The sequence below is a fragment of the Podarcis melisellensis genome (genome assembly GCF_964234715.1).
Source record: "Podarcis melisellensis genome assembly, chromosome: 5".
NCBI lineage: Eukaryota > Metazoa > Chordata > Lepidosauria > Squamata > Lacertidae > Podarcis > Podarcis melisellensis.
In genome coordinates, this window is record NC_138537.1 from 50196206 (window position 1) to 50219891 (window position 23686).

The 23686-nt window shown below is 44.6% G+C and overlaps 1 protein-coding gene across 2 annotated transcripts in view; it reads right to left on the minus strand.

Annotated features, from left to right (window-relative positions):
- ABLIM1 (actin binding LIM protein 1) overlaps positions 1-23686 on the minus strand; it is a 200102-nt gene that overhangs the window by 171685 nt on the left and 4731 nt on the right. The gene's annotated exons all lie outside the window — the stretch shown is intronic.

Consider the following 23686-nt stretch of genomic DNA (forward strand, 5'->3'; position numbering starts at 1 on the left):
GAGGTCCAAAGGTTCTCCTGAGGCAGGTGTTCAGATCCACCAAGGCAGTCCAAACAAAGCAGACAGAAGCAGAACAACCTCTTGCCGAAGAAACACCTGGAGTCACACTGAGACCGAATACATACCATACCGAATATAAAAAGTCCCCACCCAAAGAATCATGGGAACTTTAATTTGTTAAGGGTGCTTGGAATTGCAACTCTTTGAGGGGTAAACTACCATTCTCAGGATTCTTGTTGGGTGGTGCATGTGTGTATTTAGCCAGAGAAGGAAAGGCTGCCATCTGAGTCACAACAGCCAACCAATTCAACAGCCTAAATAGCTGGGAGAAAGTCCATGGGTAACAACCCCTCCAAGAGAAAGACTGAGTCCCACTATTGCACAGTGATTCTGTAACAATAATGCTGACAACACAACATGTCCCTGTGAGGGAAAGAAGGCTTTGGGGGAGAAAGGATGCCATTCGGATCAGGAAAACTGGAAATTACAAGAGCAAGCTAACAGAAAACAACCCCCACGAGTTGCCTAAAAGCCCAAAGAAAAAGAACAGCACAATAAGAAACAGGTGCAGCAGTTTGTGCTTTGCCATGGGGAGATGGAAATGCAGGCCTGGCAGGGCAAAGCCTGCCCCATGATAACAAGAATTGTAACTAGAAAGAGGCCTTTTTCAGCTGATTCCAATCACCTGAGCGGACGGGGCAAGAGCAGGGGTGTGCCAATCTTCAAGGGGTCTAAACTGTCCAGATAGCCCACGCAAGTAGGGAAGACTTCCCACTATATAAGTTCAGGCCACTGAACCAATGAAAGCAGCTATGTGACAGAGGGGGCAAGGTCACAGAACACATGCCCACTCTCTTCCCTCATGCAATAAGAATTACATGTAGGAGAATGGCTGAATAGGGCTACAGTCACAATTACAAGAACAGAAGAGCAGCTGCTGATTGGGCTTCTGTAGTTTCCCAGGGAGCCAGGCTGTGGCATGCCCCCTTCCCTTCATGCTTGGGGCAAACAAAACCATATAACTTTCCATCTAAGCCCTGTATCAGACATGGGGAACCAATCCTGGGAGCTGAGTATGGCCTCCAGGTCCCTCTGCCTGGCCCTTCACCAGCCCACACCCCTCACCAGCTCTGCTCCATAGCCTCCTCATTCTGCCTGGCTGGCTGAAATGTGTCTTCAAGGTGCAATAATGCCTCTTGCTTAACCTGGGCAGAGGATGGAAAGATGCAAGTGTGCAGAAAAATGTTCCCCTTGCAAGTCCTATTTAGAAGAGTAGCTAGGTAAGAAATGGGGGGGGCACAAATCGAGAAGACAAGAGGCTTCAGGCTTATTGCCTAGGCAAGGGAATCTCAGGGGAAATATCAAGAAGACGTCGCATGCATAAACCTAAACTAGTGCATGAATATAGCCTGAAAGCGTATCCCTTGACAAAATACTTCCAGATACCCGCAACTCCATTTAACGGCACACCTACCCTACCAATGCCGCTCACCAATTTTAACCAGTTTTACTTGCAACAAATCCTATTGGACAGGAGGAAATGATGAAGCAACTCCCTAGAAAAACCAAACAAGTCCTTACTACAGTAATGGGAGAAGAAAATGGCCGACTCCAATTAGTGAAAGCTCTCTTTTAATCTGACATCAAGCCATTAATTGGTTAATCACACCGATTAATCTGTTAATGCTTTCAGACTTAATTATTTGTTGTATAATTAGAATAAACACATGTCTCCATTGCAGAGCTATTATCCCCCCCACCCCTCCATTTGGAACCAAGTACTATACAGCTGAAAAGAAACAATAAAGACCTGGGCCAGAGTGGTAAAAGCTTACCGTAATTTGATAGACTTGGGTTTGGGGGACTTAGGCTGAGGCCCCAGCTAGGACAAATGGTAAACATAAACAATAATTTAACAAGTTGCAGTTACATACTAGCTGTGGCAAGTGACCCCAGTATTCATTCATACCCATGGCCATCCTATGCTTTCCAAGGACTCTCTTTACAACTAATTTCCTAAATCTGAAGAGGAACAATAAGCTTTTCCTTAAAACTGATGCAAGGAGCAGTACAATCAATGCTACATGAAAGATAACTGCCCCAATCTACAAAAATATTAAATCCAAGTAAAAATAGCTGCAGAGGTTTCCATGACAATTTTTTTGAAGGGGAATATAACTTTAAAGATAACATTATATTTGTAGCAATTTAGAAATCTGTGGAAATGGGATTGTGTGGGTTGGAAGATCAGGAGCTCTCTGGCATGAGTGCATCAGTCTGTGTCTCTAATGCAGTGTTTCCCAACCGGTGTTCCGCGGCACACTAGTGTGCCGCGAGCCGTTGCCTGGTGTGCCGTGGGAGGGAGGCGGGCGAGTCCGGCGGCGAGAGGCGGGGCGGCGGCGGCGAGCACACGCGGGGCGGCGAGCGAGCTCCCTCCCAAATCCCATCGCCGCTCGGCGCTAGTGTTGGCAAGTCTTGCGCACCGGGGGATCTCCCCCCGGGAGCGCAAGGCTTGCGGGCGGCAGCTGGCAGGGCGGAGCACGGGGCGCCCTTCGGAGGGCTCCGCGTGCTTCGGGCAACAGGCTGCTGCCCCAAGCCTTGCGCGCCCAGCGGGAGCTCCTGCCGGGCGCGCAAGGCTTGCAGACACTCGCCCGAAGCACGGGGAGCCCTCCGGAGGGCTCCCTGTGCTTCGGGCAACAGGCTGCCGCCGCAAGCCTTGCGCGCCTGGCGGGAGCTCCTGCCGGGCGCGCAAGGCTTGCAGACACTCGCCCGAAGCACGGGGCACCCTCCGGAGGGCTCCGCGTGCTTCGGGCAACAGGCTGCCGCCCCAAGCCTTGCGCGCCTGGCGGGAGCTCCTGCCAGGCGTGCAAGGCTTGCAGACACTCGCCCGAAGCACGGGGAGCCCTCTGGAGGGCTCCCTATGCTTCGGGCAACAGGCTGCCGCCCCAAGCCTTGCGCGCCTGGCAGGAGCTCCTGCCGGGCGCGCAAGGCTTGCAGACACTCGCCCAAAGCACGGGGAGCCCTCCGGAGGCCTCCGTGTGCTTCGGGCAACAGATGCCACCCCAAGCCTCGCGCGCCTGGCGGTAGCTCCTGCTGGGCGCGCAAGGCTTGCAGACACTCGCCCGAAGCACGGGGAGCCCTCCGGAGGGCTCCCTGTGCTTCGGGCAACAGGCTGCCGCCCCAAGCCTTGCGCACCTGGCAGGAGCTCCTGCCGGGCGCGCAAGGCTTGCAGACACTCGCCCGAAGCACGGGGAGCCCTCCGGAGGGCTCCCTGTGCTTCGGGCAACAGGCTGCCGCCCCAAGCCTTGCGCGCCTGGCGGGAGCTCCTGCCAGGCGTGCAAGGCTTGCAGACACTCGCCCGAAGCACGGGGAGCCCTCCGGAGGGCTCCCTGTGCTTCGGGCAACAGGCTGCCGCCCCAAGCCTTGCGCGCCTGGCGGGAGCTCCTGCCGGGCGTGCAAGGCTTGCAGACACTCGCCCGAAGCACGGGGAGCCCTCCGGAGGGCTCCCTGTGCTTCGGGCAACAGGCTGCCGCCACAAGCCTTGCGCGCCTGGCGGGAGCTCCTGCCGGGCGCGCAAGGCTTGCAGACACTCGCCCGAAGCACGGGGCACCCTCCGGAGGGCTCCGCGTGCTTCGGGCAACAGGCTGCCGCCCCAAGCCTTGCGCGCCTGGCGGGAGCTCCTGCCAGGCGTGCAAGGCTTGCAGACACTCGCCCGAAGCACGGGGAGCCCTCCGGAGGGCTCCCTGTGCTTCGGGCAACAGGCTGCCGCCCCAAGCCTTGCGCGCCTGGCGGGAGCTCCTGCCGGGCGCGCAAGGCTTGCAGACACTCGCCCGAAGCACGGGGAGCCCTCCGGAGGCCTCCGTGTGCTTCGGGCAACAGATGCCACGCCAAGCCTCGCGCGCCTGGCGGTAGCTCCTGCCGGGCCTGCAAGGCTTGCAGACACTCCCCCGAAGCACGGGGAGCCCTCCGGAGGGCTCCCCGTGCTTCGGGCAACAGGCTGCCGCCCCAAGCCTTGCGCGCCTGGCGGGAGCTCCTGCCGGGCGCGCAAGGCTTGCAGACACTTGCCCGAAGCACGGAGAGCCCTCCGGAGGGCTCCCTGTGCTTCGGGCAACAGGCTGCCGCCCCAAGCCTTGCGCGCCTGGCAGGAGCTCCTGCCGGGCGCGCAAGGCTTGCAGACACTCGCCCGAAGCACGGGGAGCCGTCCGGAGGGCTCCCTGTGCTTCGGGCAACAGGCTGCCGCCCCAAGCCTTGCGCGCCTGGCAGGAGCTCCTGCCGGGTGCGCAGGGTTGCAGACACTCGCCCGAAGCACGGGGCACCCTCCGGAGGCTTCCGTGTGCTTCGGGCAACAGATGCCACCCCAAGCCTCGCGCGCCTGGCGGTAGCTCCTGCTGGGCGCGCAAGGCTTGCAGACACTCGCCCGAAGCACGGGGAGCCCTCCGGAGGGCTCCCTGTGCTTCGGGCAACAGGCTGCCGCCCCAAGCCTTGCGCGCCTGGCAGGAGCTCCTGCCGGGTGCGCAGGGTTGCAGACACTCGCCCGAAGCACGGGGCACCCTCCGGAGGCCTCCGTGTGCTTCGGGCAACAGATGCCACCCCAAGCACGGGGCACCCTCCGGAGGGCTCCCTGTGCTTTGGGCAACAGGCTGCCGCCCCAAGCCTCGCGCGCCTGGCGGGAGCTCCTGCCGGGCGTGCAAGGCTTGCAGACACTCGCCCGAAGCACGGGGCACCCTCCGGAGGGCTCCCTGTGCTTCGGGCAACAGGCTGCCGCCCGAAGCCTTGCGCGCCTGCCGGGAGCTCCTGCCGGGCGCGCAAGGCTTGCAGACACTCGCCCGAAGCACGGGGAGCCCTCCGGAGGGCTCCCTGTGCTTCGGGCAACAGGCTGCCGCCCCAAGCCTTGCGCGCTGGGCGGGAGCTCCTGCCGGGCGCGCAAGGCTTGCGGACAGCTTCCTGAAGCCTGGAGAGCGAGAGGGGTCGGTACGCACCTCAGCCTCTTGCTCTCCAGGCTTCAGAGAAAGCCTGCATTCGCCCCATAGGACGCACACACATTTCCCCTTTATTTTTGGAGGGGGGAAAGTGCGTCCTATGGGGCGAAAAATACAGTACTTTCTTTGTGTTTATTTGATGCCTATTAAAGAGAGTTACTTTATATATAGTCAATATAGGCACAGAGTTAATTTTTTAAACATTTTCTAATGGTGGTGTGCCTCGAGATTTTTTTCATGAAACAAGTGTGCCTTTGCCCAAAAAAGGTTGGGAAACACTGCTCTAATGAGATAACAAATGAAGCTTTACATCAGGCTTCCTCAAACTCGGCCCTCCAGGTGTTTTTGGTCTATAACTCCCATGATCCCTAGCTAGCAGGATCAGTGGTCAAGGATGATGGGAATTGTAGTCTCAAAACATCTGGAGGGCCGAGTTGGAGGAAGCCTGCTCTACATCATGGAGGTGCCCACCTTACCATTCCCTAGAACTAGAGCTACAGTAGTGAGGGAACAAGCTGCAATGTATAGTTCTCTCTCCAATGTGACTTGGAGCTTCTGAGAAGCTGTAGAAAGGAAGCATGCTGCAAAATGTCCCACAGCACAGAGGTCCTCAGCTGGAAAACATAGAGCTGCTATGCTTGAAGCTGTTATCATAGAGGTTCTAATTGTACAACCAGTTAATGGCAAACAGACAGGACTTATTTGCCACCCCTTAACTCTAGTTCTTATGAATGAGTTCATGATTTAAAGCAGCAGCAACAACAACAACAACAACAACAACAACAACGGTCCTTCATGAGATCAAGGCACCCAACAGAAGTTTCAGAGTGTTTTCTATGGGTTGCCAAAAGCTATTACACTAATGCTCTTCTGCACTAGCCTGGAGTAGAGAGAATGGCTTTCAGTCACATCTTCTGCTTCTCCGAATACATGGACATGATGTCTTGGGATTTGTCAGTGCCTATTCTGGGCACTGTGTAGGGATTTTCCAAGCTCAGCAACACATTCATTATTGCCAGAAACACTGGAGTGTTTCCCCTCTCTCTCTCTCTCTCTCTCTCTCTCTCTCTCTCTCTCTCCAGTAAGTGTAGTTAACTTGCATTTGAAAAATCTAGGTAGAAGAATAGAGAGCAATTGTTAATAGTTTATTATAAAAGTGCAAAGCTATAAAGGAACCCAAGTGTTCCATTTACATAGGAAGATGCTCCTTTTCCGAGTCCATCTGGTTCACTACTGTCTATACTGACTGCCAACAGCTCTCAGCTGTTTCAGAATGGGTTCTTTTCCAACCCTACATGTAGATGCAGGGGATTAAACATGGGGCCTCTTGCATTTTTTTATTATCTATTTAGTTTATTTCATAAAATTTATATCTGCTTGATTGTAGGAAAAACCTCAAAGTGGTGCAGATATTCTACCACCAAACTACGGACCAACCCCATGATCTGTTGGGGGATTTTCCTCTGACTTGGATGCCCCTAATGAGCTAAATGGAACACATGATTTGGCCTGTGGCAAGCAAAATCCTACAAGAAAGAAATTTTAGATTTGTGAAGAGGGTATTTCTTTTTCTACTTGATACATTTGAATACGCCTCTCTTTCAGGGAGAAGGGATTTCCAGCAACAGCTTAGAATTGGAGCAAAATATTCAGCAAAACAATTTCACCATCCATGAATTTTGGATCCAGTATTAATATTTTTTCCCAGTATTGTTGAAGGAAGCAACAAGCTTGTATCCTACTCCTCCCAGTCTTCCTAATCTTAGGCCATTGCTTTCTCTATCCATCAAGATGAGCTACCGATTGAGTTCCATTCAACATTTTGAAACAGACATTTTCAGAAATGTGCTAGATTTTTTTCACATTTAATATTTAATATTTTTATTTAATATTTGAGAAATTACCCCCATTTTGCCACCCATAAGTGAATTTTGGCAGCCCATTTTTGCTCAGCCCTCTCAGGGATTTGTAAACTATACTTGCGGAATGAAAATGGATTTCCTCAATATTGTTGAAATTTCAATGTGGAAGTGTCATTGTCCAGTGATAAGAGTCAGCCCTAGTTCAGGGATGTGAAAGGCATTCCAATAGCTGCTTTCAATATGAATTTCCAATTGTATTTGGCAAATGTATCATCAGATGCAGAAAATATTGCTAGTATTTAAACGTAGTTGGAAGATCTCAGTTTGTACTATATAAAAGATTCATGTTTCCATGGATACTGCATACTAAATAGTGTTATCAAAAATATTTTTGGGTTTCCATCGTATTTCAGTGCCTGTAGCAACTGCTAACAGCTTTATATAGCATTTTTCTAGTAGCAGACAGATTTGGCATACTTGCTGTATAAAAATTGCCAAGCAGCCTCCACTACATTGTAGATTGAGCTAGTTTGTGTATTTGGGGGAGGAAGTGGTTTCTTCCTTAGATTAACCAAACAATTGTGTATACTGTAGTGTGAAGAAAAACACTTCAGAACCAAATACCAGCACTTCCAGTTTGCTACTGTTGCTCCCTAAGATCCTTTGCAGGTTCAATACAAAAAAACAAAAACAAAACACCAACCTTTATGGAGAATCTTTTATCAGAGGGGTAGCTAACCCTTTCTAGGATAAGAGCCACATTGACCCATAGCCAACCTTCCAGGGTGGCACATGGAAAAGTGGGTGTAGCCATAGCAGAAAATTAATACCTATTTCAGGGCATGCTGAATACACAGAGTAGAATACAGAGACTATTTTACATTGTTTCTGAAATGCAGAGTATAAAATACAGAGCACGCAAAAATGGCAGGATAATTTTACCAACCACCAGAGGTAGAGAGGTGCTGAGAGATTTGGAATAAATAGTCTATCCCTGCAGACCTTGGACTGATCCAACAAGGCAGCTCCTATAAGCCTCCATGTACAGAGCTAGACTGTCTTTGAGTATCAGTTGCCAGGGTTAGGAAACAGGGGAGAGGACCCATTCCAAGCTGTGGTGGACTTTAGTCTGACCCTTGTGGGCAATTCCTTTGTCCAAGCATAAAATACTGTATCCAGAAAAAACTTCCTCCCCAAGCTAAATCAAAATCCCAGCCAAATGACTCTCCCTGCATAAACCCCTCGGACCCTGATTGTACCCCCCACTCTTTTCTCCAGACTGCTTGCTTATGGACTAATAAGCACAACCTTCTTAGTTGCCTTTACCAACCAGGATTAGGATGGCTGTTTAAAACCCACCTTCTTTCCTCCTGCTTGGTTTCTCACATCAGCCTTTCCATCTGTTAGTTATAAACCACTGAGATTCTGAAAAGCCTGTCCAGCCCTGTGCTTCTGTCATTCTCAGCCCTTGCCCAAACAGAGAAGCCACAGCTCATCCAGTGCCCCCATGTCTCTCTCTAGTGGGACAGCAAGGGCCTGATCAAGCATTTACCAGTCTTTGCTTGGGTTCCCAATTCCACCTCACTATGCTCAGGTACTGTGAAATCTGTTCTTCCAAGAATGGAAGAAGGGTACTTCGGGTTCGTCAAGTGGTGGAGCCCCCATAGTCACAATTTTCCAGATAATTGTGCTGTGTAGTTTTGCCACCAAATAGTCAGGAGGCCCCCATGGGAAATGAAAAACTTCTTGTCAAGCTAACCACTTCTAAGCTAGAAACAACATTTCAGTACACCATGCATCAGAGTCCATTTAGAAATCATCAGACATGGCAACATAACTGGTTCAAGATACGTGGATGCAATCCAAAAGGAAACCCCCATCTCTTCAGTTACAGAATTGGCCCTTTAAGCAGACAACAGTCAATAGATGAGCGCAGTTGGTGGCTGATCACACCACAATAGTCCAGAAGAACCCATGGTGAAAGCTAGATCAGGAGGAATGATGGGACCCATTACAGGACTATCTTAGTACCCCAATAATGGTGATGGCATGAAAGAAGGCTTCAGTGTTCCAGGCTGCCAGACCTTTTCCTGTATTTATCCGAAACCTATCAGTTCACATAATTTGTCCTTATTTTGTACACTCAGAAATCCTTGATCTTAATCAGATTCCAATGAGTAATAGCAGCACCCTTTGCTGTTTTACGTGAGCTTGCTATTTATGACAATTCTCAGTGATTTACTCCCTAATTGTGCTAATGCTCTTAGTATATTTTATGTCAACCTAACCCCTAACTATAGGACACAGTAAAAATTCAGGTAAAAAAGAAAAGGCCCTAAAGATGATGAAGGATTCTTATTCCCTCTCTTTTTAAAAAATCAAAGTTTGCTGCCCATTACTCATCTTCTTTAAAAACTCACATGCTAAATGGAATATGCCTATTTGAATTTTTTGGAGGTCAGCACTTACAAGCTACAGTTGTTTATTGTTTGCTACAGGAAGAACAAGGGACTCTGGCTGGCCACATAAATCATGCCACCAAACATTAACAATAGCAATCAATAGTTAACCAGGCAAGAGAACATTCTGTCAGCTCTCTGGAATGGAAGGGTATTGTAGAAAGAACTACAGAGTGTGCCAACAATAGGAATTTTGCTATCAGGATGCTGACTTCTTGTACTGTGAAGTTCTATACATGATTGTTCAGCCATTATTTATCCCACTAATACCAATGTTATTCATCATAGTTTCAAAATATTCAGCTACTCCCTATTTAACCCACAGTGTTCAGCCCTATTTGGCAATACTTTATGCAGAAAATATGCACAAAGTTGCTGCATATTCTACCTCTCCATTCCACCTCTGCATTCTCAGAGCTAACTCTCACTGTTCAGTTTGTGTCTGGGTAAGAAGTAAAGGAACTCGTCTTCATATTTTCTTTAATTCAGAGCATGTTACACCAGCTACACAAGAATGTACATTCCATGGGCGACAGAAAGGAAGTCTCTTTATTTAAAATGAAACATATTAAAATGCATGGCCTAGTTTCTCTATATAAATAATTCCTTTCCATATTAAATCAGCAGCCTAATTTCACAGGGCATCTGTAATTTATGACCTGGGGAGAAGATCACAGCCGCTTCTCCCTGGACATTTTGCTGCTGCAATGTACTGAGATAAGCAATGGCTTGGTTTAGCTTATTGTCCAAACACAGGCTCATAGTACAGTTATCTCCAGACTAACCACAAGATATAACCAAGGTTTGTTTAGGTTTAGTTCAGCATGGTACCACACCAAAATGACTGGAAGAACTAAAGTGGCTGTGAGCTCCTTTTTGGGAGCCCATAGTCACACTAAGCCAAGTTCTAGCTTAGCACAGGACTGGGGAACATTTGGCCCTCCAGATGCTAAACTGCAGCTGCCATCATCCTGGACATTAGCAATACTTGCTGGGCCTGCTGGGAGTTGATGTTCAACAACATCTGGAAGGCCAAACATCCCCCTCCAGCTTAGTGTGACCTAGGAACCAGAGCAGTATAATCTAACTTCCAGTCTTGTTTATTCTACCACTTTCAATCACTATGCTGTGAAAATGAACTTTATTTGTAGCTTTGCCACCAGCTATCAGTTTGGAAAAGGTTTCCTCTGTAATACTTTTGATTTTAGCATTCAGAAGATGATGTGGCAAAACCCTGTAGCTCTTGAATTATAAATCCGTTTTTAACTAACTTTTCTACTAAAAAGTACAGTTACAATCTAGCTAAAATGTTTAAAATCTGAAGCATTATTTCAGCTCTGAACAGAATTAGAAAAAACATTTAGAACTGGGAGTTTAAAAACGGATTTACTTTATATGACAGTCATGGCACAGTATTTATCAGGTTTATGTTAAATGGGAAATAATAAGGCTTGGTGTTTCCTTGCTCAGTTTTTCAGCATGAGCCACATTGCCACCTTCTGGAACCAGAAGGCAGACCCACTGCCACATTTTAAATTTAACAGACTGAAGCTAATGAAGGCCCATCCCCTTTGCACATATCTCCCCCCCCCCATATATACAGTATACACCTTGTCCCATCGCAGGGAAACCATTCCCAGAATTCCAAGGAAAGAGAGACTGGCTGTTAAACCACTCTGAAAACTGCAGCTCTGTAAGGGGAATAAGGATTTCCTAATAACTCTCAGCACCCTTAGCAGCCAGCACTCAAGGGGATGGGGAACCACAACTGTTCAAAATGGTACAATATAGCTTTAATGTATAATGCAGGTTGCAGGGAGCGGGGGGGGGGGGGCTCAGGAGCATCCTCATGATAGGGAACCCTACCACCACAAGGCTCCCATTTACAGGGAAGTTGCTAAGTGAATTCAACCACATGCTCTTAGCATCCACCTTCAGAGGTTGTTCAGTGGAGCCCAAGCCCCAGGTCTCCTGCACCTCCCATCTTTTTTTTATTTTACTTTGCTTATTTGGAGGCTACTATCTTAATTTCCCAGAGACATTTACACATATAAATTCAGATTTACACATTTGTGTTAAGGGCCTGTGTGTCACAGGTGCTTCCCAGCCAATGAATGCACACGGCACAAAGTTAACTCGTTACTGTCAAAGATAACATAGTTGCTTCTACAGCTCTGGAGACCTAAGCACAGCAATGTAGCGTCTAGGCAGCTACTGTATTCCCAAGTCCTCAGTCTATGGAGCAGTCGCAGCAACTGGAGACCACTCCCCCTCCACCAGTTTATGTACCTTCTTCCAGCATGCTGTGAACACTGTAGGCAGAGACTATGCCTGTGTGGAAGCCGCTCCTGCTCTTCCTGCTTCAATCCTCTCCTGGTTGAGCACCCAAGGGTGGGAAAGCACCCAGCCCTTCACTTGCCTGGCCTGCCTCTCCCCCCAGCTCTTCCTCCAGCTTCTCTACCTGTGCTTCTTACCTCCAGGCTTCAGCAGTACAGGTCCCCACAGACCACACTAACCCCCCTCCTGAGTCAGACTCCAGCCCCTCTTCCCCTGGTGCATACTTATCAGCATCCTGGCAGACCCTGTCACTGTGCTCTGGGTGCTTTAAGTACCAAGCACTGCCTCTTCTTCAGACCTTCCCATTCAACATGTGACACTTAGGTGTGGAGCAGCCAAGAACAGGAACACTGAAGGAAGGGCAACACAGGCATGAACACACACTCCAAGTTGTTTCAAAACAGAATAAAATAACTGAATAGGGTTATAGTCCAACACTTCCTAATAATGGGGGGTGGGGAGCAGGGAAATAGAAGCTGGTCATTTAAACCTCTATCCCTTGAAACATAGGACACTGTTCATAAGGTCATTAGCTAGAGGGGGCATTCCCAACTAGAGATGGGTCAGTGCCCTTCCATCTCTCCGGTGTCCTCAGGAGCAACAATGACAACTGACATATGCCCATATCATAGAGGGTAAATGCACAGAGGCAGAAACACATTTCAAAGTGGAAACTTAGGGAGGAAATAACAGCATGTGATACCAAGATTGATTTGGGCCAAATTAGGCTCCAAGTGACAACTAGACCCCATTATACTTAGACACTGTAGAAACTGATAGTTTCTAAGATGGCTATTTAGAAAATACTTAAAGGAGAGAAGCATTTAAAGGAAACTTGCATTTACCTTTTCCAGCTAAATCAACTTCGGGATCTTTCAAATCATTGGTACCTCCATATGCATCAACATTTTGAACAATACTTGATTAACATAATCTTTATGAGGTACAGTATGTGAATAGGAATGCCCTCGCCTGAAACCAAAAGTGACTCCCCTCCCAGAGAGGAGCCAGTGGTCCTGAAAAAAGTACCCCTAACTGGAAACATCTAGACACTGCTCATCCCCATGGTTACCACGACTGAAAATTGACCACTGCATCAAGGAAGACAGACAACTAATGCAACATTCTGTGATCAGTGTTCCCTTCTCCCAGATCTGCAAAAAAAACAGACAACAGTCTGCACAGAACAAAGTAATTATTTTTCTCCTTTCAAATTTTCAAACAGGAACCATGCTAGGCCAGAGTGCACTTTATTCTTCTAGTAACTAGTAACTTAGTGGTTACCCATGAAGATGTTGGCATTGCTTACAGAACTTGGTATAGTCCTGTATATTTCTTAAGGTAAAAAAAAAAAAAATACCCACAGTGCCGTGAGAAAATGGATAAAGGCAAATATTTTTTGCCTTCTTGCAGGATAAGAGTCTTTTGGACACAGAAGTTTCCAGTTTTTCTCCAGCTAATGAGGGCAAAAGCAGCTGCTTTTTCCTTTGATTCAGGCCGGATGATTAATTACACTGAAGTGGAAGCAGAGCAGCAGCTGTGTCTGCCAAGAGACTTGATAATTAACACAGAGAGATCCACGTGTGAATCTGCATCAGCATTAGCGGTCAAATCCCTTGTGGTTTTTAACTGGCTGGCTGAACAAATCCACAAATGCTTCTTCCCTGATGTCAAGGAACCTTCATCTCCAGCCACTGTATTCCCACTTGAAACATGGTCCATGAGGCATTATATTAACAACTAGGTCAGTTGCCAAGCTGTAAAAACAGGATAATTTTTGTGGTTGGGTTTGATTCTTGTATAGTACGTACTGGGCAACTGTCCATCCAAACCCCACTGAAATTATTGGAAGTCACCATCCCTTATCCAGAGGAAAGCAGGGAATCTAGAATAGGTTCCACTGCTTTCAGTAGGAAATGCACAGATGATGTTCCCAGGGGACTACCTCTGTATTTCTGCAGCTTCAGCCTTTAACATAGCTTTCATTGACACCAGCATCTGAGTACTGTATACATATCCATTATCACCAGAAGCATGTGTGGAAAAGGCAATTATATGACAATGTTCAAGTGATCACTCCTGATTTTCCAGACATATTTCTTTTATCAGCCACATCCAGCTGGACACTTGCCCAGCTGTTTCCACTTGTCACTAATCAAACCCAACAGCAGTTGAGTTGGACAGATTTTCTTTTGGCATCACAAAGTATTATTTGCCTTTCTTGAAAGGAAAGCTTTTCAGTCTCTTCAGAATGCCAGGTGGGTAGCTATGCTCACCTATTGCAAGATTCTTCTTTGCTCTTGCTGCAACATCTAATAATAATAATAATAATAATAATAATAATAATAATAATAATAATAATAAAAAAATATTATAGCATAGGTTTTCATAGACTGGACTCCAGTTCATCAGGTGCATGAAGCTTTAAGTTGTTAGGTATATGCACATAATTAGGTGGAAAAAGAGAGGAGGTATATATATAGCTGGCAGGTATATACACATTGTTAGGTGAGGTCAAAGGGAAGTACATTATTTAATTTCTATACTGCCCTTCAGTATAGAAATGCTTTAGCTACAAATAATGCTGATCATTCTCTTGACTACTACAGCTTATGATGAGTCTGTAAAAGAAGAAATGTGCTGCTGAATTTGCTGTCAAATCTCCCAATAATGTTCTTATCCAGCTCTGAAAAATTTAGCTTGTTTTGATCCTCATACAAGGGAGAAAAACAAAAAAGCTACACTCTCAACTATACTTTTGGGCTGCATTACCTAATCGTTTTCAGATTACAGTTGAAAAGCTTAATGGTCAAAGGAGGACCATTTCAGTCACCCAACTTGACCTCTTTCTATGAAGCTTTATGAATTAAACGCTCTTGGAATTCAGGTTTTTTTTAATCTACATGGAACGTAATTCATATTGCCGCATAGCATCTGTTAACCATATACCATCTGTTAACAACTGAGCCCTCCTGATCTAAAAAAACAAAATAAATGTATTTGCTGTCAACTGGTAGCTCTGCTCATCAGGCTGCTATGGAACACTTATCAAAGGCATTAAAAAGCTTAATTGTCCAATTAAAGCTTAATCAATTTATCTCATTATATTATTAAATGTAGATGTTATTAAAGCATTATATGCCCGTCTCTAGAACACAGATCCTCAAGAAGAGACAGCCAACACAGGGGAGAGCAGGGTTCATGAGTGAACTAGCTAGTGAAGGCTGCTGTATTATATGGAACATTGGGGCTTGTTCTCTGTTAAGAGCCTAGAGCCAAAGGGCTAGGGGTTAGATGCTAACCCCCCCCCAGCTCAGTTTGCTGTCGTAACAAGAGAAAATTGAGTCTTTGTGACGGTGTAAGAAGTGCTAAGAGAGGAGCAGAGCAGACAAAAACTTGTGGGGACAGATAGGACTCATCCATCATGGCAGATACCAAAAGGAAGGGCTAGAAAATCTTTGTACCTCTCTAGCAGGGGGAGCTAAATATTGAGTAGTACTTGCTCACCTTTTACAGCCTGTAGCTACATCTACAAATTGAAGAAACTTTCTCAAGACACCACACACCCTGCAACCAATAACACACAAACACCTATTTTATTGACTTCAACTGAATGCTTCTTCCAAGTCTAATTTCAACAGGGGAAAGGGCACGATGGGGAATTGTGGCAGTGAGGAAGGTCTCTGCAGAAACATTTAGTGACCACACATGCCATATTGGTGACTCCTGTCACAGGGTAAGCAGGCATTCTCCTCCCTGGGAATGGTGATAAAGCATAAACACTCATGTGCTCCCAGCACCTCTAATATATGATACAGATGTACATGTGGTAGTCAATTTGTGCAACCCTTCCACACAAAAAAGTCTGCTCACACAGGCACAATATACTATAGCTCCAATGGGATAGAAAAGATATTTCTGCTTCCTGGTAGGGAACCAAACCGCAGTGATAGTTGCATTTTTCTTAAAGAACAAAGAAAAACTGATGACATTTGGACAAATGGAGGCTGAAGGATGAGAGCTGTTAAAAAGTGTTTGCCAATAACCAGTGTGTCACATCTTTGCTAAGAGCTTTTGTTCTAGAACTGGGCAGAGGCCATTTTTTTCTTGCTGTTTTCCTTCCATAGAGAAAAATCACAGGAATACAGGTGGAGAATTAGTTTTGCACAGTGGCAGCAGTGAGCTGCAGAAAATCTCCCACTCAAGAATGCAGTTTTCTGCAAGGCAAGAAGTGGCGAAACTTCTGGGGGAAGGCTTGTGTGTTTTCAGTGAAGTGCTCAATTTTACCACTGAGGCCTCTTGGGGCATTTATAATGATTCTAACTGTCCGCTCAGGGCAGTCAAGAACTGCATGTCTAATTTTAACATTTTGGGGGTTTTAAATTTGTTAGCATTTTGGAGGTTTTAAAAAACCTGTATTTTTTGTTATTAATAGGCACATGGAGATTTGTGTTTATCTGGGATTTGTGTGTATGTGGACTATATTTTGATCTCATTTTAGTCATTCTTTACTAGTTGCTTGTTAAATAAAGAACTCCTTACAAATAACAATTAGAAACTACGCTTATACTTTTATTAAAATTTTAATTATTTGCAATGCCAAAATATTTGTCATACCTACAATATAAAGTCAAATTTTAGTTAGAGCAAATTATAACCTTTCTGCAATGCATTAACAATTGTGAGTTACGATGCCCCCACACCCTTAGATTGTTAATGCTACACTATCCCTGATGCTGGGTTATTAGTTTCAGCTGACTGCATGGTGAATTAGTCCATTTCAAAATACCCCTTTGGCTCCACTACTAATATTTGCTAAAAATACTTCCAGAGCTCCTAAATAGCAATACTGATGCAGTGCATAAAGCCCTCCAGGACACAGTCTTTTTGCGGATGACTATGGAGAAAAGATAATTAAAAAACAAAGTTCCAACCCATGGTTTGTTTTCATCTGTTTTGTCTATCAGATAGAAAGGGTCAAGGAGAGACAGAGAAAAGAAATTTCCTGCTTCAGCAGGCAGGGGTACTCCAGAGAATGCTCTTTCAACTTTGTCATGAACATGCTGCTTTTGCACAACAAATCAACAGTATTTCTCATTCATGGTGAAATGCTGACATGTTATCAAAAGTCCAACATGGGGAAACACTACGGAATAGGAAAACTCACATCACTCTAACAGCAAGTGAAATATATTTATATTAGCAGAGCTGTTGCATGCATTACATCCCTGCAACTATACAGTCATAGCTCGTGTTACGTTTGCTTCACGTTGCAGCTTTTCAGGTTACGAAAGCGGCAAACCCGGAAGTGTTTACTTCCAGGTTCACCGCGTGCACACACACACACACACAAGCGATCTGTGCGCTTCACGCATGTGCAGAAGTGCTCTATCATGCGTCACGCATGCACAGTAGCAGTGCTCTACTTACGGACTAAACAGATCGCGTTCGTAAGTAGAGGTACCACTGTATATGAAAGTGACGGATTGCATATCCAATGACTCTACTGCCATAATGTTCAAATAATTGTTGCATTAATTATTATATGGTCATTTAACTTATTATTGTTCCATGGAGAAAAGATGGCTGGCAGCTGAATCTATTTCATAACCAATGATGAAATGGCCAAGGGGCTGCCAACACTGCTACCCACATACATCCCTGCAACTTCTACCCAAGCACTTCACTATTCCCAAGGATAGGGCTGGGATGATAACAAGAATCTTAAGAAACCTGGATAACAAGGTGCCAAGTATTTTTGCATCCCTATTTACAAAACTTAAAATGTTATTCCACACCAACAAGAGTTAGAGTCGGATCAAATAAAGGCTTTACATTACCTACTTTCACTCTTCTTCTTCTTTTTGTAATACAAACTCTAAAAAAACTGGACACTTTTAGAACAAATGTGGCAGGAATATTTTCACACTATAAGAATACATCATATAAATAGCTAACAAAACCATATGCACCGCAGCTGTCTTGATAAAAATGTGCAATTGAGAAAAGAAAGCATTTTACTGCCAAATACACAAATGATCATCTCTAAGTAAAAATTTTAATATAGGAGGGATTATCCCTGATTTAGATGCATGTTCTTTAGCAAGCTACCCTCAAAGACCTATTGCCACACAATTTACACAGCTGGGTAGTCCTGCGGGTGGCCTCAAACTCATTAAGATGATACATCACTGGTTTGATCAGAATGGCTTTGTCCAAAAGAAGAAAGAGTGTCATAGTAGTAGTATGGAAAGCAGACAAGACTATAATGGTCAATTTTCATGATAATTTATTAGCATGGAGAAATACTACTATACTTTTCTGACAATTGTAATGCCTAGCCCAGGGGTCTGCAACCCGCGGCTCCGTAGCCGCATGTGGCTCTTTTACACCTTTGCTGTGGCTCCGGGGTGGATACTAGCGAGGGGAGGAGGTGCATTGCGCGCCCCGACACTCCCCACTGTGGCGGGCGCTGTACTGGCTGTGACGTCGCATGGGAGTGGTGCGTGCGTTAGTTTTGCGGCTCCCAGGTTTTTTTTCTTCGGAAACGGGTCCAAGTGGCTCTTTTTGTCTTAAAGGTTGCAGACCCCTGGCCTAGCCCAACACCACCAAAGCACTTATATGTTCAACATGTCAATATCAGAGAGCTAAAATGCAGCATCACAATGGCAGAAACAAATGCTATACAAAAGGTATTTTCCAACTCAGTATGCTGCACAAGATTCACAACATAGCCTCTATGAACAATCCAAATATGGAAAGATTTTCCAATATCTGATTATTATTAAGCCACTGTGCGATTGCTTCATTAGAAATGTGAATGGCTACGAATCTTTCCAGAAGGTTTCTAAATATGCTTTCAAGAACCCCTTCAGTTACAACATGTCTAGCAATAGGGAAGGTTAGTTTACTTCTTTCTATAATTCTCAACCAACATCGTGTGTCATATTTCTATACTTATAACACATTCTCCTATCAAAAATTATATAGTTTATTATTAAAATATCAAGAAATGTAAATAATACAAATATATCATTGATAAAAATTAAAAAAAAATATTACAGAGATTAATCACTGACAAGTAACAAATGTAAAAAAAATAAATCAGAAAAATCTGGATGCTCTCTCTCTCTCTACACATGTTCATGAAATTTGTTATTTCAGAGGTTTATAAATAACTCCATTTCTCAGTGAATTGATTTGTGTCATGTTTTAGCTTACAGCTAGTATACACAATTGGTTAAAAAGTCTGCTGCCCAAGCATATCCATATCACTCCAGAGTTCTTTCTGTCTTCCAGTAAGGAGTAGTGGTCTCCTACCATTTTAAGGGCTTCTTGTAAGACAGGATCTTTTAAACAGAAAAATAAAGCAGCTCAAGGGGCATGGTGTATATAATACCCAGTTCTTTTATTATCCCCAGTAAGAATGGGAGAGAAAGCCACATTTGAAACATGATTATTTTCTGGCATTTGATTTAAGAAAGTATTTAGTTTTCTTGCCCATTCCATTTCAAAGAACCCAAATAGGTAACATGTAATAAACCACATTAAAAAGATGACCAATTAAAACACAAGACACTGCAAGCTGGCAAAGAGCAATAAATAAATAAAAACTAAACATATTATATACCATCTTATCCAAACAACAAAAAACCCGCACAATATTAGACTTCGGCTATACTCAAATTATACTTATTTCTAAATAGTATAGGATCGTGCCTCAGTTCCTCTGTTCCAGCAAAACACAGCGCTATGCTGAAGAGAAAAATAGTGACATCCTTGTGCTGATGGAGGCTACCACTAGTGAAACGCTTATGCCAGGTATTGTCAACCTTTTCAGGCAAATGAGCACATTTGGTTCTTTGAGCAATTTCCTTCACCACCAAAGAAACAGAAAAAGAGAAATTCCATGTATACACACTTATTTTTCCCAGGGATTGGTAAAAGCTGGATCCAGCAGAATTAATCTGGGCCTTGAAAAGCACAGAGATGAATGAGAAAACGAGAGAGAAAAAATCACTCTTCCAACTTCCTCCTCTGGCCCTATATACTTTTCCAGGGAAGAAAAAATGACTATTCTCACCACCTTGTGGTCAAGGTGCCATGGGATGGAGAGAGCTTTAAAGCTTTGTGGGCATCAGTGGCCAACCCCTTCCAAACAACTGCACAAAAAGAAAGGTGTGGGAAGAGCATAGAAGGAACCTTATTACTCACCTGGGCCTCATTCCCAGCTCTGCGAAAATGTAATTTCAGGCAGTAAAATGTATTTGGTCCTTTCTGACACCTGGCATGCTTGATTTCCAGCATCCCTATTTTAAGAAACTATATTTTGTTGCATGTGTTTAAAAACATGTACCAGAAATATTCATTTCAGAGGCACTATACAACATCTCACTAAGGATTGTAGTCATGGTAGTCCTACTCAGAGTAGACCCTTTGAAATTAATGGGCATGTCTTACTTAAGTCTATTTATTCCAGGGCCTCTACTCTTAGAACTTGGCTGGAAGTCAGCCTAAATGTCTGTGAGTGATTTGGACTCCAACGCAACACACAGTTGTATGGAAGGAAGCCTTATTGAACTTCATGGTGATTACTCCCAAATAATGCATGGAACTGAGCTGCTTGTCTGCCTTGCTAACCATAGACCAATGCTCATTTCCCTTCTCTCAAATTCTGCTGCAATATGAGCATCCAAAATAGCTTAAGATTCATTGTCTTAATGAACAATGAAAGGAAACTACCAGCTCATATCCATTTTGATAGCTGTTCATGCTAAACCATTCCTCATATTCCCCCCCCAAAATTTCCATTGAACTTGTAAACAAGATAAAGAAAAATGAATTTCCAAGCTGCAACTCAAGATAAATGGGTGAACGTGTTCTTTTTTAAGTCTAGCACTTCAAGGGGTTGTTTTCATCTCTAATGAATAGCACACCCTGTTATAAAACAGAAGTTGTTAGGTTAATTTACAGGGAATTAAAAAGCCACTCAGTTTATGTGTGCCATCTAAGCAGATTTTTGCAGCAGTTAGATAATCATAAATTTAGCAGGCAGTAGCAAGAAGAAGAAACTATCTGTATAAATTAGGTTTCCTTGGAACAATGACCATTGGCTAAAGTATCGTGAAATACTACTATCCATGTGAACCACAGTATATGCAGTCACTGAACGCAAGCACAGTAAGATCACATTGGAACACACAGTATGCATGCTGGAAGATACACTGAGCTCAATTCTGGCTATCTGCTACTTTTATTCTTCCTCTGTCAGGGATGTTAAAGAACGAATAGTCCAAACAACATGGGCAAACCAGGAGAAAAACTGAAGGCAAAACTAGAGAGAGAAACCCGCCCCCCACGTTTATATAGTTTTTGTTATGGACTCCCAATATATAAAGTTTTAAATGTGCAGATCTGGTTCCAGATTATGGGGGTCATTGGGCAGACTGCCCTTAGTGGGATTTCCAATATCAATCACGCCCCCAGTATTAACAGTCCACTGGCACTGCTGCAGCCACCAATCTCACAGGGTTACCAGTGGAGGCAGCACTGTAGCAGGCTGGAAGCTAAAGGGTTCCACCAGTGGATAAGCCCACACAAGACCCTGGGGTCAGGGAGCACCAATGAAGGTATGTGAAGTGTCAACCTCATAGGGCACTTCCAGGGTGCATGAGCCCCAGAAAATGCCCCATCACTAAAGGTGGCATGCATCCTACTGAAGTGACCCAAGCATCAGAAGTGGCCCTTGCCAGTTTATTTTGATCTTATTTGCAATTAAAAATCCTAGTGTAGAATCCTGTAGAACAGACGTTGCTGTTATAACAATAGGAGTCCTAGCACAAATGTTGTTATAACTTACCCAAAACAATTTCAGTAGTTTTTCTGCAGTACAGAATTCTCCTGCAGAGAGAGTTATAAACACTATTCACAATAGGAGGAACGGTGCCAACTAGACCACAAAAATGAGAAATTTTGATTAACTTAATTCTAGATTCATTTAGAACATGCTCCTGGTTTCTTCCTTTGCAGCAGAACATTGCAAAATGGCCATGCAGACTAGCTTAGAAGGCTTAATTTGGCCCATGTGCCGGATATTCCCCACTCCACAGTATAGCACACAGTTTATTTAGTGTAGACAGATTGTTTAGTGTAAACTGATTCTTACACATTCCAGCTTTGGCCTAGAATCCGCCATGCTGAACTGCAGCTAATACAAGCCACGTAAAACAGTGCAAGCACACTCATACACAATATACCACCCAAAAATACAACTGAACACAACATCTTAAGGTTCTTATGCTGGCATAACATGTATCAGAAATTACACACAAAAATGTAAGTTCTCATGATTACCACATAAGGGTATACAGCACAAGTATCGGGATCATCTAACTTGTCCCACTCTTATTTTACATGCATAAGAATGTTGATGAGACAGGGATTGAACAATACCCTCTCCATACGGCCACTGTGGTATAGTTATGTTGCACATAACATAACTCATGGAGTGGTGCCACCATCACCACCCGCCAGGTCCGTCTTCCTTGTGTAACAATATTCAAACACTGGCAGAAAGCCGAGGCACTCTCTTACACCACTAGCTGAGGATCTTCTCAGTATTCCCTCTCTTACAGTAACATGCTGGCTTCTGACAAAGGGACTTCATGATAGTATGATGAGACCCATCACTGGTTAATAGGACCTTGTAAATCACCAGGCTGCTAGCCATAGATACAGTATCAGACAGAATATGGCATGAGGAGTAATATTCCAATCAAGGATTAAAAGCACAAATCCTGAACAAAAATGAAACATTTGAGTTGTTTTCATTATAAAGCTTTTGGAAGAGAACAAAAACTACAGCCAGAAGCCTACAAATCAGAATAAGCCGAGAACCTAAAGCCAGGTTTGAGTTATACTTCCTAGATCTGACAATTCAGCTGAGTCAGTACTGTGACATCACAGCACCCTGAAAGGGGAAATGCTGTTAAAAAAAAACAGCTCAGGATTAGAAATTCATCTCCTATCCCTCTCTTCCCCCACCTTGCTTCCAATAGCAAAACAGCCACACCCATGAACTTATTCTGGGCGTTGCCTCTGCAGACAAATTAAATATATGAAGATGGCACATACTAATGCCGTGAAAATTAATAGCCATTGCATATTCTGGCCTTAACCCTGCAGAGAATGTGTTTTCTCCAAGTGTTCCACTGAGAAGAAACTACACCTAGCTCACCATATACCTAGCATATGGTATGAAATTGACCCACAGTCTTTAATGGGCCTTGGTGTTAAGCATATGTAATGCCTTGTGAATAGACATGTATTGGTTTCTTAAATATATGAAGAAGAAAGCTTCTTTCAACCACTGTAGCATATCACACATCTACCCAAGAAGAAATTTCATATTTAGGCCTCTTAAACACAATTCAATGTGTGTTTACTTAATAATAAACTCCTGCTGAGTTCAATGGGATCTAGTCCCAGGAAAGTTTGCATATGACAGCCGGATTAATGATTAAGAAGTACACATGATCAATATGGAGGGAGGGATTGGGGGGAATGCACACAGATGCAAATAAAAATCAGCTGTTCCCACACCTCAGAAAAAAATAGTACTGTTATTCAGAACACATCCTACCACAAATTAATAATCCTGTGGTTGAACACTTCATTAGTAAGCATCAGCACCTTAGGGGTTGTAACCTACTCTGAAAACACAGCAAAAATATCTCCCTCTCACACTGCAAAGAGGTGGGGGGATATTGGCATTGGCTTCCCTTTCTAGCTTGCAAACCCTTCCGAGAAATATTTTAATATGCCTCCAGAAAACGCAAGCTGCGAACGATCTGACACGTCGTTGCTTCCCACCCACGAAAAAAGGATGTACTGCAGCTTTAAATATCTTGGTGCATCAACCCCTGGAATTCTTCCATCGGTAGAGCTGCAAAATGGTACCAAGAAGGGTGGGGTGGGAACTAAATCTCCTCACCCCACCTTTATCCCAAGAAAGGTGATTAAGTAGCACAAGCCCATCCAATCCCTTCTT